This window comes from Microtus oregoni, unplaced genomic scaffold (assembly GCF_018167655.1).
Source record: "Microtus oregoni isolate MIOR12 unplaced genomic scaffold, Mior012 000029F_ref0000214, whole genome shotgun sequence".
Classification (NCBI taxonomy): domain Eukaryota; kingdom Metazoa; phylum Chordata; class Mammalia; order Rodentia; family Cricetidae; genus Microtus; species Microtus oregoni.
In genome coordinates, this window is record NW_024543088.1 from 6874550 (window position 1) to 6891830 (window position 17281).

A 17281-nucleotide genomic window follows, 5' to 3' on the forward strand; every position below is an offset into this window, starting at 1 on the left:
CATGTGAATCAAGACAGACCTGATTAATGGTTATACAATTGGGGGGTTTCTCTTGAGCAAATAAATATTTAAGGAAGGGTTTTTGTTGTAGTTTTGTTTTGTTTTGTAAATAGGTACTGTGGAATACTCCTATATACAATGACAATGTGTTGATGTCATTATTAGTAACAAAGTATAAAAAGGAAAACCAAACTGAGGACTCTGGGAGGAACAAGGACACAGTCAGAGAACTCACAAACCAAATGCAGACATATAAGGAGATGAATGTGTTATGCTAATAAATGTACAACCACATGGCTGAGCATAGAACAGAAATATGGGTTAATTTGAAACGTTAGAGTTACCTAGTAATAAGCCTAAACTCTCTGCCAAGCATTTATAATTAATATTAAGTCTCCATGTCAGTTTTTGGAAACTGTCAGAAGAGGAAATCTCCACCTACAAATGTGTACAGTCCTGATTGACACAACTGGGTCATCCCAAGGTTTCAGACACAGGCCATTGACTGTAGCAGTGGTTTCATGTCACAGATCTAAATCAGCTCACATTACACAAGTTCACACTGCTGTGGGATGATAATGCTTGTGTTCTCTGAATATGTATTCATTTCATTGGTTAACAATATACCAGAATAAGCCTATAGTTAGGCGGAATAAGGCTAGGCAGGAGTGGGCAAAGGAGATACAGAGATCAGCAATTAGACTTTGATATGACAGCATATGCCCAAGTTAATGCAGCTGCCAAGAAGGCCTGGCATAGACTTTCATCTTCTAAAGAACAGGCTGAGGAGTTGTCTAGTATGAGACAGGGATCAGATAAATTATTTCAAAACTTTGTCTCCAGACTGACACAGACATCTAATTGGTTGATTGGAGGTACAGAAGCAGGGCAATCAATAGTTAAAGAGCAAGTATTTGAGAATCCTAATGCTGTGCATAAAGCGGCTCAAAATCTTTAAGAAAGCATGGTGTCATTGTGTACAAATGGCAGCCCAATATGCCGAAATCAGCCAAAAAATGGCACTTAAATGTGGGTCAGACCAGTGAACCAAAAAACACACAGAAATGTCGTCATGTGTACAAGGAGCACGTGACGGATCCCACAATAAAACTGCACCACAGGTGGAGGTAAGTAATGAGTGCTCAGAAATAAGTAGTAGATATTAAAATGAAAGAGTAAAGCTGGGCATAAAATTGGGAGTAAAAACGCAAATATTTGTAAACATGGCACAAGGAAATAGTACTCAAGTGTCTGTACAGTTGCTAAGATGGATTTTGATAGAGAGAGTAGCTGAAGAAAAATAGAGATAAAGGAAGAAATTTTTAGAGTTTTTAAATATGGTCCTACCCCAGCACTGGCAGTGTATCCGCTGCCATCTTCAGGTAGCTCCAAGATGTGCAGAGACCAAAATAAGTTTTGCCTTCACCTTTTCCACCAGCAGTGCTGTGGTCACCAAGCCACAGCCTCTCCAACTTCTGACTGAGTGAAAAGAATGAGGTTGTATGGTGTTTACCCTAGGATTGGCCTAGGTTACTGCTGAGATTGGGGTAGTCCAAGGATACATGCTATGGCCAGCTGAGTCTGACCCATGCTGTGCCATGGAGCCAGGAGAGGCAGACTGGAAAGTTTAAAAGGCTATACCTCCCACAGTCAGCACCCACAGCCCGTCAGTGGAAATACCTATATGCTAATTGACCCATTAGACAAGGAGCCTATAATGGATAAATCTATGGCTTTTAACAGAGGAGAGGATTCAGAATTCTTCTTATTGTGTAATTACAAGGTTAAAATAATAAAGCAAGTATAGTAAAAATTGGTATGACTGTACCCATTTAAGCATAAGAATGTGGCAGTCTCAAAGCCTCTGTAATGCTGGACACCTGAGAACCTGAGCTAAATTTGCCAGCTGGCCATAGTCTGTAATGGGACATAGTCTGTAGCTATCACGCAATCTTCTGGCAGGAGTAAAATATATCAACTTAGTTGTCATTGGTGCTTGGGTTGCTCTCATGGCTGTCAGAAGTTCCTGTGACTCCTTGTGTCAGCCTGAAGCCACAGAACAAACATCATCTTTGGTTTCCTGTAATCTGTACTCATTAGTATTCTGTGTATTCTTCCATCTTATGAACAGGAGAATGATTCTACTGCACATTTTGTAATGGGCTGTGCTTGCTAGCCACTTCATGTCCAGGAGGATTAAGGCAGTGTGGTTGTGGATTGCAGGAAGACAGCTGTGTCATCTATCTGATAGAGGCATAAGTGATATTGAATTTCATATGTCTGCAGATCTGTAAAAGTCTGGGTCTGGTGTGGAAGCCAGAGCCAAGGAATCCTGCGCTGTGTCTTTAAGCACACGGTATGGCTCAGGGAGGTGCTCTTGTCACTCAAGCCTCACTAGCCAATCAAGACTTCCAGGCCAACCTGTCAGTCAGAAAACAGGCAGGGCACTTCCTGGCGCCATGCTGCTGGATTGATTTTAAAGCTGAGCAGGTGCCAGTGGATTGTATTCTGTGCTGTGAGTGCTACTGCAGCGAGCTCTGAAGAGAACATGGGTGAGCCTGGAAGCCATGACATGGTGAGTAAGGGGTTGCTGTTCCAAGATGAGGAGGCGAGGTTGGTGAGCCATGGGAGACAATGTTGCACGCCTCCTTGAGCGAGTGCATGAACCCACCGCTACCATCAGTGTTTTATGAGGTACTATATTGTCCTTGCAACTCCCCAGAACCAGGTCTTATCCTCTGAATGACTTCCCTCTGTGGGCTGCATCTGTAAAAAGCATTTCCAGCAGGAAATTGTGTGTAGAAATATCTTTGTGGTCCACATCAACGTGGTTTTGGCAGGATCCCAAACTTGGAGATGCCTAGTTTTTCTATTTTCTTTCAGAAGCTTTGCCCTTTGCATTTAACATTTAGGAATAAGATCCCTTTGGAGTTAATTTTGTGGAGTTTGTAAATGGCATTCTTGCGTTCCTTCCCACTCTACCACTAACCGGTGGTGCAGAAGAGTAGAAATTTGATATAAAGGCATCACCAATGTTTAGGAGATATTAGCCGAGGAAGCCTGCCTCTAAATTACCCAAAGATAGCAAAGTAGTGTGCTCACTAGGCCTTTTAGAGATTAAGATGCTAGGATACAAAATTGTTTACAATTCACTCTAGACCATGACAGAGACACCACTGATTTATAAACAGCCACTACTCCTGTCCCAAATCAATGAACAAAACTCTAACGTGCTGCTCAAGGTCATTATGGGATCATAATGAACATTAGGGTGTGGTGTGACTTAAAGTTCCAATTCTTTTTAGAGAAAATTATAGTTCTGTCAGATGTATATGCTGAGAGAAGTGACAGTCATTTGAAAAGGAAAATGCTGTTGTGTTGAGGGCTGGCCATATCAATGATGTCTTTCCATTTAGGGTCCAACTCATGGAGAAGGAACTTAGCTCCTTCTCAAAACCAAGAGTTTGGCAGAGCCAGGAACAGCCTAGTGAGTGTCTTGGCCTTGGGGTTTTGCCTAAGGTCCTGAGTTATGGAGAATAAAATAGAACTTCTCCATTGTAACCGGGAATATGTTTGGAAGAGGTGGTAAGGATCTGGAAACAGTGCCTTTCTGGAGAGGTTCTTTAGATCCTGAGAACGCAACTCTTCCCACCACAGTGAGCTATGATCCCAAGGCCAATTTGAGCATAGTCCATAATATTCTTGAGATCACCTTTGTTTTCCTTGTGTTGCATTTTTTTTTTGAGACCGGGTTTTTCTGTGGCTTTGGAGTCTGTCCTGGAACTAGCTCTTGGAGAGCATGCTGGCCTCCAAATTCCTGAGAGCCTCCCGCCTCTGCCTCTGAAGTCCTGGGATTAAAGGAATCCTGGGATTAAAGGAGTCCTGGGATTAAAGGCGTCCTGGGATTACAGGAGTCCTGGGATTAAAGGCGTGGGCCTCTGCCACCACCACCCTGCTCTTGTGTTCCATTGCTTGATTAACCTTATTCTGAGTTTGTCCCATTGTGTGGTAATTTCTGCTGATTTCCTAGAAGTCTCCTATTTCCTCCCATTTCCCCTTACAAATGGTATACAAGAAGCTATTCATCTTCAGAAGTTTACTTGGAATAAGACATTGCTTATACAAAACTTCTATGTCTCAGTTTTTATCATACTTTAGTTCCAGTTTTCCTGTCTTTCTCACCTTCTGGCACTGCACGTAGGGCCCTGTCAGTAAAGTATGACCTGCTGCTTCAGGTCACTTACATACTTTTGACATAATCATGATAATATCTTTGCTGTGTAAGTCTCCCCATTCCCTAACTAGCAAGGCATGCAGTTTCCAATCTCTATTTAATTTCTTCAAAGTATAAGCTAGAGTCTGAACCTAAAAGAAACTCAAGGATGGCAGTGTATGTGGAATGCATTGTTGATTCTAGATTCTCTCCTCTTTGAGTATTTGCCAGAGATGCATGCATGCTATCATTGTACAGATATTTCTTTATTAATCTCTTAAGTGTGTACAGTGTTTTCTCACTGGAAAGGGATATTCTAGAATAGCTCCCCTTCCAGCATTGTAGAAAAATATTTGTGAGATAAGTTCTCTTATGTTTTTATATGAAACCTCGATTTCATTCTGTGGCATTCCAGGTCAATGACCTTGCTGTCTTGATTTAAAATTCTTTTATTCATTTTTTTTTGAGACAAGGTTTCTCTGTAGCTTTGGTGCCTGTTTCAGAACTGTCTTTTGTAGATCAGGCTGGCCTCGAACTCCAAGAGATCTGCCTGCCTCTGCCTCCCAAGTGCTGGGATTAAAGGCATCTGCCACCACCACCTGGTAATGATTCAATTTTTTTTGAGACAGTGTTTCTCTGTGGCTTTGGAGCCTGTCCTGGAACTAGCTCTGTAGACCAGGCTGGTCTCAACCTCAAAGAGATCCGCCTGACTTTGCCTCTGGAGTCCTTGGATTAAAGGCATGCGCCACCATCTCCCGGCATGATTCAAAATTTTAAATGACTATGTGGCCTCAGATTTTTAAAATTACCCACTGTATCATGAATTCAACTATTCATTATACTCACAGGAGAAGGATCTGCATGTGGAACATGGTTTCTGCCTTCAGACCAGAGTAGAAAGAATAGTTTGCTGAGTGCACTGCAGAGGAAATGGGAGAAAATCAGCTGCTGGGGTCACCTTTATTGAAAGGATAAAACTCAGACACTGCAAGCTCATAATTGCTCTCTCAGGCTCTCTAGGCCCTTATCATCCCTGCCTAGTTGATTCTGTAAATTGTGGTCTTTTCCATGTCCTTGACACATCTGACTTCTAAAAAACCCTCACCCAAATTTCTGCTTGCTTCCACATGCTTTAGCTAGTATTTTAGTAAAGTTTTTTACATCTGCCATAATCAATTTTCAGAGAAAGGCCATCTGTTGACAGTTAGTCTAGGAAACAATCTATGATTTTATTAGAGTAAAGTTAGGAATCATTATATTGATTATTATTTTCTTTTTGTTACTTGTATTTTGTTCTACTCTAAATTCTGAACCATTGAACTTCTCATTCCTTGCCATCCAGGCAGTGTTGTTCATGGGTTGCTTCTTTTCCCTTAGGCCTCAAGTTAGTACCGTCATTGGTTTGCCACTACACCAATTTAAGCCACCAATTTCCTGGTATATCTTTGGGACAACACACTGGGTTTCAGATATTTTGTGGCTGGCTTTCTTTTCTATTCCCGCCACAGGGAGCCATATGTCATCGGAGAAGATGACAGGTTCAGGTTCCATATTCTTAGTTACTGGGAATCCTCACTACGGTTACCCTCTTAGCTAGCAAAAAGTTTCTACTATATTAGGTTTCCACATCAACTTTAAAATTTTTCCTATTCCAGTCATCTCTCCCTGTATTTTCTCCCTCCATTCATCCATTATCCCATGATTGTTACTCTTGCTATTTTCTGTTCATATATAAAGTCTAGTCTATTTCCTTCTTTCATGTAGGCTCCATGCATCCCATGCTACAGCCATTCTTGTAATTTACCCTTTCTGAGTCTATGGATTGTACTCAGATTATTTTTACACAACTGCTAATATCCACATATATATGAGTACATATAATGTTTGTCTTTGTGGTTTTGGTTTTACTTGCTCAGAATAAAAAAAACTGATGAAACTATATGTTAAAATAAAATAAGCAAATAAACATATGGTACAGATGAAAACAAAGAATTCTAAATAGATGAATTTAAAACTGGCTGAAAAACAGATAAATAAATGTTCAACAACCTTAGCTATCAAGGAAATATAAATCAAAAGTACTTTAATGATTAATCTTATACCTGTCAGATTGGCTAGGATCAATAACACAAGTGACATCTCATACTGGCTAAAATACAGACAAAAAGGAACACTCCCCCATTGTTGCTGAGATTGTAAACCTGTATAGCCACTATGGAAATCAATATGGCAATTCCTTAGATAATTGGAAATCTATCTACCTCAAGACTCAGCTATAACACTGTGGTAGTTTGAATATAATTGGCCCCCATAATCTCTTATGGAGTGGAAGTAGTGGGAGGTGTGGCCGTTCTGGAGTTGGTATGGCCTTGTTGGAGGAAGTATGTCACTGTGGGTTTTTGAGTTCTCTTATCCTCAGGATACTTCCCAGTGTGTCAGACTATGTCCTGTTTCCTCTTAGTCAAGAACAAAGGACTCTCAGTTCCAGTATCACAACTGGCTGCCAGCTTACAGACTTCAAGCCATGATGATAATTAACTCAACCTCTGAAATTATATGTGAGCCCCCTCAATTAAATACTCTTGTTATAAGAGTTTCTCTGGTCATGGTGTCTCTTTACAAAAAAAAAAAAAGAAAGAAAGAAAGAAAGAAAGAAAAGCTAAAACAGAAGTTGGTCCCAGGGACTAGAGTATTCCTGTTCTAGTCCTAACCATGCTTTTGATTCGAATCATAAGGTCTTTGATTCTTTGGCTTACAAAAAGGAAAGAATGCATTTGGCACTGCGTACAGCATGGGAGGTAGTGACCTTGATAATGAAATGAAACATCAGGAGCCAGCTCAAGAGGTTTCAGAGGGGAATTTTAATATGTTTCTTACATGTCGGGGAGTGTTGGCACACACCTTTAATCCCAGCACTTGGGAGGCAGAGGCAGGGCGATCTCTGTGAGTTCGAGACCAGCCTGGTCTACAAGAGCTAGTTCCAGGACAGGCTCCAAAACGACAGAGAAACCCTGTCTCAAAAAACCAAAAAAAAAAATATATATATATATATATATATGTTTCTTACAAATGATTCTAGTGATGTTTTGGTGAAGGAAGTGCCTTGGTTGAAAAAATCTACCGGAAGCTAAAGTAAGGAGATTTTGATTCATTCCCTGGGAAGAAGAATCCTCAACACAGCATAAGATAGACTCTGCCAAGTGGATGTTGGTGATAACTCTACTGAAGATACTTAATAAAAGGGATTCATGGCCTGAGGGGTTGGTGGCACATTGACTTTAATCCTAGTACTTTGAACACAGAGGCCGGCACACCTCGGTTAGTTAAAGAACAGCTTAGTTTACACATCAAGTTTCAGGACACCCAAGCTTATACAGCCAAAAGCAGAAAGCTGGTAGAGATAGAATTAAACAAGGTGCCATGTTCCAACCCCAGTAAGCAGTAGAACCTGACAGCTGGGGCATCGTGGTTCTGGCTTATGACTTAAAGATAAAAGAAGACGATTATATTCTCTGTTTCTTGTTAGCTGGTGCTGAAGAATCAGCTGTGATGAGCAAGTTATCAGAAGTATTTAAGCAAAATATGGTTCTGCTGTGATACTTAATGCTGGACAGCTAGAGCTAAAAATTTAGTGATGATTACGAGACCAGCATCACTGATGTGAAAATGTCTGGGAAGTGTTTTCTAAGAGCACAGAGCAACTGTCTTCCAGTGGTAGCCACAGTTGTACCTCAACAGGTAGGTGGAGTTTCTAATGTGTTTCACCAGGTGGTAATATTTTGAAGGTATTGATGGATGTAAGGCTTGGCACTGTGAGAGGTCAGAAAAGGACATCACTGAAGGTGCAGTGTCATTCGCAGTTGAATGCCCAGGACTGTAAGGGTCTGGCCAATAGGTGCGGCACCCTAAGGAGATTCTATGAAAAATACTGGTGAAGGTGAAACTTATTTACAACAGAAGACTCCAGTGTCTGGAGAGGCCAGCACTGTGAGATGACCACCAAAACAGCAGTAGCAGTGGAATTGAGCCAGCCAGAGTCTAGAAGACCAGATTTGTGTACTGCAGAGGGCAGAGTCAGTGTATTGACCCAAAGCCTATGGAAGGGTCCTAATGATCTTGAGTGGGCCTTAATATTGGAAGGTTGGAATTCTTTAATTATCTAAGATTTAGCGATCCCAGGGTCATAGGTTACCTGCCAAGGAGAGCTACTAATGTGCAATGGAACCCGCCAAAGGAAAAGAAGTGTGATTTTCTTGACAAATTTGAACAGGATTAGAAACCTGGAGAGCTATCGGACATGGAATTAGTTATCATTACATTGACTTTTTTCTTTATTGTTACTTGTATTTCTTTCTACCCTAGTTCTTTGAGCCATTTAACTTCTGGATCCTGCCCATCTAGGCGCTCTTCCTAGCCATGTTGGACCTCAATTTGGGCCAGTCATTGGTTAGCCACTACACAAATCTTGAGCACCATTTTCCTGATCTATCTTCCATATACAACAAGTGTGTGTCAAATATTATGTAGATGGCTTGGTTTTATAGTCCCACTACTGGGAACCATATGTGATTACAGAAGATGGCCAGTATAGGCTCCATATTTCTGAGTTATAGGGACTCCTCACTATAATGACCCTCAAAGATTGCAGAAAGTTGTTACTGCACTGTTTGACCATCATCCATTGAAAGATTTCCTATTCTAGTAATTTCTTGCTGTGTTTTCCCCCTACATACCTACATTTACTCTTATGATCCTCCCTATTCTTGATCTGTGTACTCCCACAAAATCTAGTCTATTTAATAGAATCTTTGGGATCCATGCACCCCCTGCTACAGCCATCTTTGTCACTTACCTTATCTGGGTCTGTGGATTGTACAGTAATTAGTCTTGATTCAACAGCTAATATCCACTTACAGTGAGTACACATCATGTTTGTCTATGTAGTTTGGATTTACTTGTTCAGAAGCAAAAGACCTCAAGCAACACATCTAGAAATAAATTAATTGAATAAAAATGTGGTACAGATTTAAACAAGGAGTTCTAAGTAAATGAATCTAAACTGTCTTAGAAACACTTAACTACATGTTCAATATACTTAGCCATCAATTAAATGTACATCAAAAGAGCTTTTAGAATTCACCTTATACCTGTCAGATAGATAGGTTCAAGAACATAATGGAAAACGCATGCTGGCAAGGATGTTGAATAAGTAAAACGTTGATTGGCTAGGATCAATAAGACAAGTGATATCTCATACTGGCAAAAAATGGACAAAAAGAAACACTCCCCCATTGTTGCTGGGAATGTAAATCCGTATAGCCACTATAGTAACCAATATGGCAGTACCTCAGATAATTGGGAATCTATCTATTTTAAGACTCAGATAAACCACGCTGGTAGTTTGAATGCAGTGAGACCCAAAAATCTCCTAGGGAGTGAGTGACACTATTAGTTGTGGCTTTATTGGGCTGGGTAATGGCCAAGTCAGGTCAATATCATGATTGTTATAAGAGACTTTACAATGAAACACTTCAGGAACTGTTCCAGCCTATGACAGTCATTGAAGTTAGAGTAAATACGTGTTATCATGGGATGACTATGAATATTTATGCATCAGGGTCAGAATGTAGTTGATCGAAGGAAAAGGTCCCAGATTAGAAGAAGTGGTTGAACACTTGTCTCTCTGGGGTGCTCTTCTTTGTTGTATTTGTAGAACATTGAGTAGGAGAAACCTTTTGGATGAAATTCCTATATTGGGGATTGGATTTACATGTTCATAGCCTGAACCCATTTCTGGTTATGTGTGTCCTGCTGTTATGACTTCATCGCCATTATAGATGGTGTCACTCAATGACAAAACATGCAGTTGAAGCAATATCTGTTCACCCTTAAGCCTTTTACTATCCTGATTTCTATTTTAATTTTTGGTTTTTACTTTTGATTTTGAAAGACAATGTTTTTTCTGTGTAGCTCTTGGTCCTCAGTGTAGCTCCTTAGACCATGGCGTTCTCAACTCAGAAATACAAATGATCCTGGCTACTGCACAGAGGGATTAATGGCAGAGCAACATGCTTGTTATTTTTCTGACTTCTTTTACTGTCTGATGAGCCTGGAATATAGGTTTTTGTACATTTCAAGAATAAGTTTCGATGCTGAACTCATTGAAATTTGAAGTTTGGTGGAGATTATCATTCCCATTCCCAGGAGAGTAGTATGCATGACATCAGTACCTCTGCCATCTGCATCCTTGCACTGCAGCGGTGTGACTTTCTACCTGCCTCTATTTTTTTTGTTGTTTTGAATGCTTTCAATGAATATGAGGTTGTATCTATATACATGGGTGTGTACCACAGGCGTGCCTGTTTCTCACGGTTGTCACAAGAGGCGTCAGAACCTATGAAGTTGAAGTAATGGATAATTACAAGTCCCTATTAGTACTGGTAATTGTGCCTACTTATCTGCAAGGACAGCAAGACCGCTTCATTGCTGACCCATCTCCCTTACTCTGTGTTGTTTATGATCATCATTTGCAGGGCTGAAGTTTTCTTTTGTCCATTTGTAAGTGTTAAACATGCACTCCCTTTTAAGATCTTATTATGAAACAGTTTAACCTGGGCCACTGCAAGTTCTGGAAGATGAATGTAGAACTAAAGTAAATACAAAACTTTTTGTAAGAACTTCATTTAAAACCTCTGATTTCCTTTTACGTTTTTTTTTGGGGGGGTGGGGTGGGGTTCGAGACAGGGTTTCTCTCTGGCTTTGGAACCTGTCCTGGAACTAGCTCTGTAGACAAGGCTGGCCTCGAACTCACAGAGATCCGCCTGCCTCTGCCTCCCGAGTGCTGGAATTAAAGGTGTGCGCCACTATCGCCCGGCTTCCTTTTACGTTTTTTATTTAAATGATTATGGATGGATACTGGGTTTTATGAATTTGTAACTCTGGCTTACCTGCAAGCCATTGCATAGGCTTTGATCGACATCAAACTCAATTTATTTCATCTGCTTTTACATTGATCACTGGAATTAAAGTCACAAGTGAATATACCCAATTTTGCCATCCTTTTTCTAGATAATCGTTGGTATTATTATTTCTGTAATGTTTTCTCAGTAGTATTGATCTGCTTGCTTGTCTATCTCTGTGTGTTTGTTTATTGGCATTTCTTTCTCAAGGCTGTATCCTTTTTAAAGGGCCAACGAATGGCACATATGAGCCTCTTCTTCAGTTTCCTTCTACAGTGACTTTTCTTTATATTCTAATGCAATGGCATGGAAGAAGTGTGGGAAGCAGCAGCAATATACAAATATATCATTGTAAAAGAAGTATCCAATGTCAGGATCACACTTTGTTTTATTGTTGATTGGATTCTTCTAGAACTCAGTGACCTATGAGGATGTTCACATTGACTTCACTGAGGAGGAGTGGGTTTTGCTGAATCCTTCCCAAAAGAGTCTCTACAAAGATGTTATGCTGGAGACATACAGGAACCTCACCGCTACTGGTAAGATTGTGAACTTTCCTTTACATTTAAAATAAGGGGACTACCCTGTATTATTTATTGATACTTTTTTTATATTTTTGTTGGAGAAAGAGTAAGAATGAGCCAAATAACTAAGGCATAGTTCACTTAAGGTATTCAATTTTGTACAATATCCTTTAATATATTGTCTACTTTCTGTTCCTTTATTTTAGGCTACAGTTGGGAAGACCGTAATTTTGAAGAGTATTGTCAAAGTGCTAGAAAACATGGAAGGTAATTTTTATTTGCAACTTGGTGTATATTTGTCTCTGAAGAAATTTTAATTTGTCCTGGAAGATTTAAAGAAAAAAATAGTACAAATAAGCATGCCATAACCTATATGGTTTATTATTAATTTCTCATAAAATCATATGCCTCAATATAAGGTAAATGGTGTGTGCATTCCTCTAAACAGAAGAGAAGAAAACAATGTCTTAACAGATGCTACCGTGAGAATTATACTGTAGAGCTGCTAATCCATTTAGTTTCATACCACTCAGATAACACATAGACACATTGAATAGATAATAAGTATATGTTTAAAACTGTGCCAGAAATCCTCTGTAGTAAAGCGCATGTTACTCATGTACTTGTGACTTTGCCAAACTTGTTGAAAGAGTTGGGTCATGAGAGTAAAAAACGCTCTTGTGGAGAAACATTAATTCCTATACCGCATGTCTGTGAGGAGCAGAAAGTCATACTGTGTGAATTCAATGTACAACCATTTATTTCTTCTTCCTTTATTAAGAATGTCACATCTCACAAGTCAGCTACCAAAATGGAAAGAGAGACTGTATCTCTTTCAGAATAATTAGAAGATAGGAAAGATATTTATTTAGTATTTCAACACTGGGTAGATTTGTGAAATTGCTATATGATTATATTTAATTGGTTTTCAAACTTCCTTGGGAAGACATCAGCAAACTCACACTGAAGATAAGCCCTATGAGTGTTGGACTGTGTACTTTCTTTTGTTTGTAGTTGTACACTTTCTTGTGGTAGGTATTGCACTACAGGAAAACATAAGAATGAAAAAGGAATGTAAGGTTATTTAAGACTGAGTTAGTCTCATTCCATTCATATATGCAAAAAAATCTTAAATAAAATGATACTATAAATGGGGGTCATTTATAAAATAACCCTTACCATCAAAGGTTCTTCAAAGAAACAAAACGTCTCATACTGAAGGAGAGCACCACGAATGTAAAACTTAAAATCTGATTCCTTTTTACAATAAAACATATTTATAAAATTAATTTATACAGATATTAAAATGCATCAGTGTTATGTACATGGTAAATCTTTTACATGTCTCTATTATTTTCACAGGAATGAAAGAAACCATAATGTAGAGAAACCCTCTGAATATACTCAATATGATAAAGCCTTTGCATGTTATAATCATCTTCAAAGCTATGAAAAAATTCATTCTACAGAGAAGTCCTATGATGTTATTCAATATGATGAAGGCTTTGCAGCTACCACTTGTCTCCAAATACTTAGAAGAACACATGCTAGAGAGAAACCCCACACATGTAATCAATGTGGTAAAGCCTTTTCACAGAACAATCATCTTCGAGTACATCAAAGGACACATACTGGAGAGAAACCTTATCAATGTAATCAATGTGATAAAGCTTTTTCAAAACACTCTAACCGCCAAATACATGAAAGAACACAGACTAAAGAGAAAGCCTATGAATGTAATAAATGCGGTAAAGTCTTTGCACGTCAGTATAATCTCCAACTTCACAAAAGAAGACATACTGGAGAAAATACCTCCACGTGTAATCAATGTGGTAAAGTCTTTTTACAGAACTGTCATCTTCGAGTACATCAAAGGACACATACTGGAGAGAAACCCTATACATGTAATCAATGTGGTAAAGCCTTTTTACAGAACTGTCATCTTCGAGTACATCAGAGGACACATACTGGAGAGAAACCCTATACATGTAATCAATGTGGTAAAGCCTTTTTACAGAACTGTCATCTTCGACTACATCAAAGGACACATACTGGAGAGAAACCCTATACATGTAATCAATGTGGTAAAGCCTTTTCACGGAACAGTAATCTTCGAGTACATCAAAGGACACATACTGGAGAGAAACCTTATAAATGTAATCAATGTGATAAAGCTTTTGCGAGTCATGGTGAGCTTCACAGACATAAAAGAAGACATACTGGAAAGAAGCCCTTTGAATGTTATCAGTGTGATAAAGCTTTCTGGGAGCACTCTAAACTCCGAATACACAAAACAACACACACTGGAGAGAAACCCTATGAATGTAATCAATGTGGTAAAGCCTTTTCATATATCAGTAATCTAAAAACACATAAAAGAATCCATACAGGAGAGAAACCCTATGAATGTAATCAATGTGATAAGGCCTTTTCACAACTGGGTAGTCTAAAAACACATAAAAGAACACATACTGAGGGCTGGAGAGTTGGCTCAGCAGTTAAGAGCATTGCCTGCTCTTCCAAAGGTCCTGAGTTCAATTCCCAGTAACCACATGGTGGCTCATAACCATCTAGAATTAGGTCTGGTGCCCTCTTCTGGCCTTCAGACATACATGCTGAAAAAATGTTGGATACATAATAAGTAAATAAATATTAAAGAAAAAAGAAAAAGTATTGAGGACAAGTCTAAGCCTCAGAAATAAAAATAGTGATGTAGAGGGACATCATATACATCTTGTAAAATCTTGCACCTGGTGTTAATGAAGAGGCTATTGAAACCTTGGACGGTTAGGCTTTCTGACATATTGCCCTATTCAATCAGCAAATTATGAGTTATATTTAGGATAACAAATCTCACCTATCATTTAATTAGATGGGGTAGGTGTCATGGGCCACCTACAGAAAATATCAATGGGGCATAGCAGTTCTCATGTGGCCATCTGAAATCTGGTTTTAGAGCAAAATACTGAAAGATAAGCCAGACTTCATGTTCGTCAGATGTCCCTGGCTGGTCAGAGGCCACACAAGACAGTTGGCAGAGGGAGGCAGGTGCCTCCTGCTCAGGACAGAGGAAGCATTGCCTGTGGCGGCATTGGCAAAGCTGAGTGCGAGCTTCTCAGCTGTTGTCATGGCACTGGATGTGAGCTCCTCAACCTCTTCCACCCCAGCCTCCTGCGTCTCTCCACCTGCACTGCGTGAGCTTCCATGAGAGCAGAAAAACTGGACAGCATCATTTTCATCCAACTGGTAGAGTTGTAAAATGTAGGACAATCAGTAATCAAGTGAATATTTCACAGTATAGCTTGATGTCCTGTGGATATGTATACATTATGTGAAGCTCTATGCATCTTCCTGTCCCCATTAGTTATCCATTTGTCACTTCATCATGAAGTGCTTCCTTCTAAGGGAATTATCCAGAGATGCAAGGTAATGTAACATCAATGAGATTTATTTGAAAAATAGTTTCTGTTATATGTATGTGTGATATGATTATGGAATTTTAGGCCTGACAATTATGTGAAGAACATAAGACAACTTATTGAGGTGGGATTTTTGCTCTCTTCATATGGTGATCAAAATTCGGTTTCCAAACTTGCACACCACACACGTATCCCACTAAATCAGAACCCTGATTAACTGAAACATTCTTCCACAAAAATGTTGCCTTTTATTCAGGTTGTTAACATATTTTCATTGAAAGATAGAGGAAAAACAATTTAAATAATAAAACCTATTTTTTGATTGAAAATGAGAAACTGATATCTCTTCTTTTGTTATTCCTTTTTTTGTAGACTGTGTTATCCTTAGGACTAACCACTTGTTCATAACATTTCCTCAGAATCTGAGTGAATACCATAATATTTCTCAGTACATAAAGTTTGTTGCTGCTGTCTGATGACTTGAGTTTGTCATTGTACATACCAAGTCCAAGAGTGGAGGCCATCAGAGGGTATCTGATCCCCTTTCACTGGAGTTAAAGAGAATTGTGAACTGTTTTGTGGGTTCTGGGAAACAAAGTCATGCCGTGTGGATAAGCAACCAGTGTTCTTATCTGCTGAGCCATCTCTTCAGCCTAGTGAGCATGTCATTATAGCAGTGATGTGTGAATGGGTGATCCTGAGTTCATCTTTGCCTCATCCCTAATGACCCAAATGAAATACAAGATGGGCAGTATCAGAAAACAACTTAGAAATATGCACAAAGATGTCTTTGAGCCCAAATCTCCATAAAACAATGGAAGAGTAGAAAAGATTTTCAGGAGAGAAACTGAAAATACAAATGTCTTTAAAGTGACAGACCCTTGATGAAACCACAAAACTGAGTTTAGCCCAAAGTTGGTAAATAGCAATGGGATACCACAAGGACACAGGGCAGGTGGAACCCTGCTAGAGTTTATGCCTCCTGTAAGGAGAGAAAGGGAACTTGCAGGCATGAAGAATAACTTTTCTGAATGTGATTATAGTCTGCTCTCCTGATGACTGTAAATCTTCTGTTTAGGAGACATGAATGGTGGTGACTTCAAATGACGTGAAGATGTCAAGAAATTCTGGTACTTAAAAAGAAGACCTAATTCTAGTGACAGGATGGCTCCCATCAAATACTATCCTTCTTCCTTAAGGTCTACAGTCTTCGAAATGGTAAAGTTTTTCTTTACCATTGAGTCTCTTATAACTCATCAAGTGACTAGCACATAGTTCTGAATTTATTCTAAAGATAGTAAAACCCAGTTTCAATGAGATAAGTGCTATTATAATGAAGTTAACTTAATGTTCTTTTTCTCATCCCATCTTTTTATGCCAAAATAATTGAAGCTGGAGCAATCTAAGTCAAACATGGTGGCACAGACATGTAGTCACGGTACTTAGAAAGTGGTGGCAGGAACTTCTGGATTTTTAAGTTCTCTGAGATGAGAATGGTGAAAAGGGTGTGAAGGGAGGCCCAGAGTTCCAAAAAAGACTGTGATTGGCTTAGATCAGTGTTCAGAAGGTTCACTGCAGGGCTAGAACTTCAGACTCATTCATTACACCAGCAAAACTCTGATGATATTTGCACCAAGGGTTTTCTAATTTTGATAATGTTTTCTACCCAAGAAAGCCTAGGTCATGGTGGGGACAGATCATTTCATTCATTAACGACTAGAGTTTTATTTCAGTGGAAGAATTTCATTTAGTCAGTGATAAGCTAACTAACTGAGTATCCAATGATACACGTTTAGCCCTGGATCTAAGTATACACAACCAACAGAAATGGCCTCAGCAGGTCTTATACACGTATTTGTACACACTTAGTAACACATGCTTAATAAGGAGAAAAATGGAAGGAAATAATTTATGAAAAAGTGAAGAGAGAACAAAGAAGGGTGAAAGTGATATAATGTTTTAAGTAAAATGTATGAAAATAAACTTTAAATAAAAAAGCCTTTGTAGAGACAACTTATCAGCTAAGAGCACTGTCTGTTGTTGAAGAGGAAAAGGATCCATTGCAAGAAATAATGGTAGCTAACCATCTCCTGTAACTCCAATCTCAAGGCTTCTGATGCCCTCTTCTGGCCTCTTAGGTATTGTGCACAGAAAATGGCAGACAAA

The 17281-nt window shown here is 39.2% G+C and overlaps 2 pseudogenes; both read left to right on the forward strand.

Annotated features, from left to right (window-relative positions):
* Positions 1-17281, forward strand: part of LOC121464649 — a 237874-nt pseudogene that overhangs the window by 156218 nt on the left and 64375 nt on the right.
* On the forward strand, positions 997-13249 carry LOC121464620 (annotated as a pseudogene).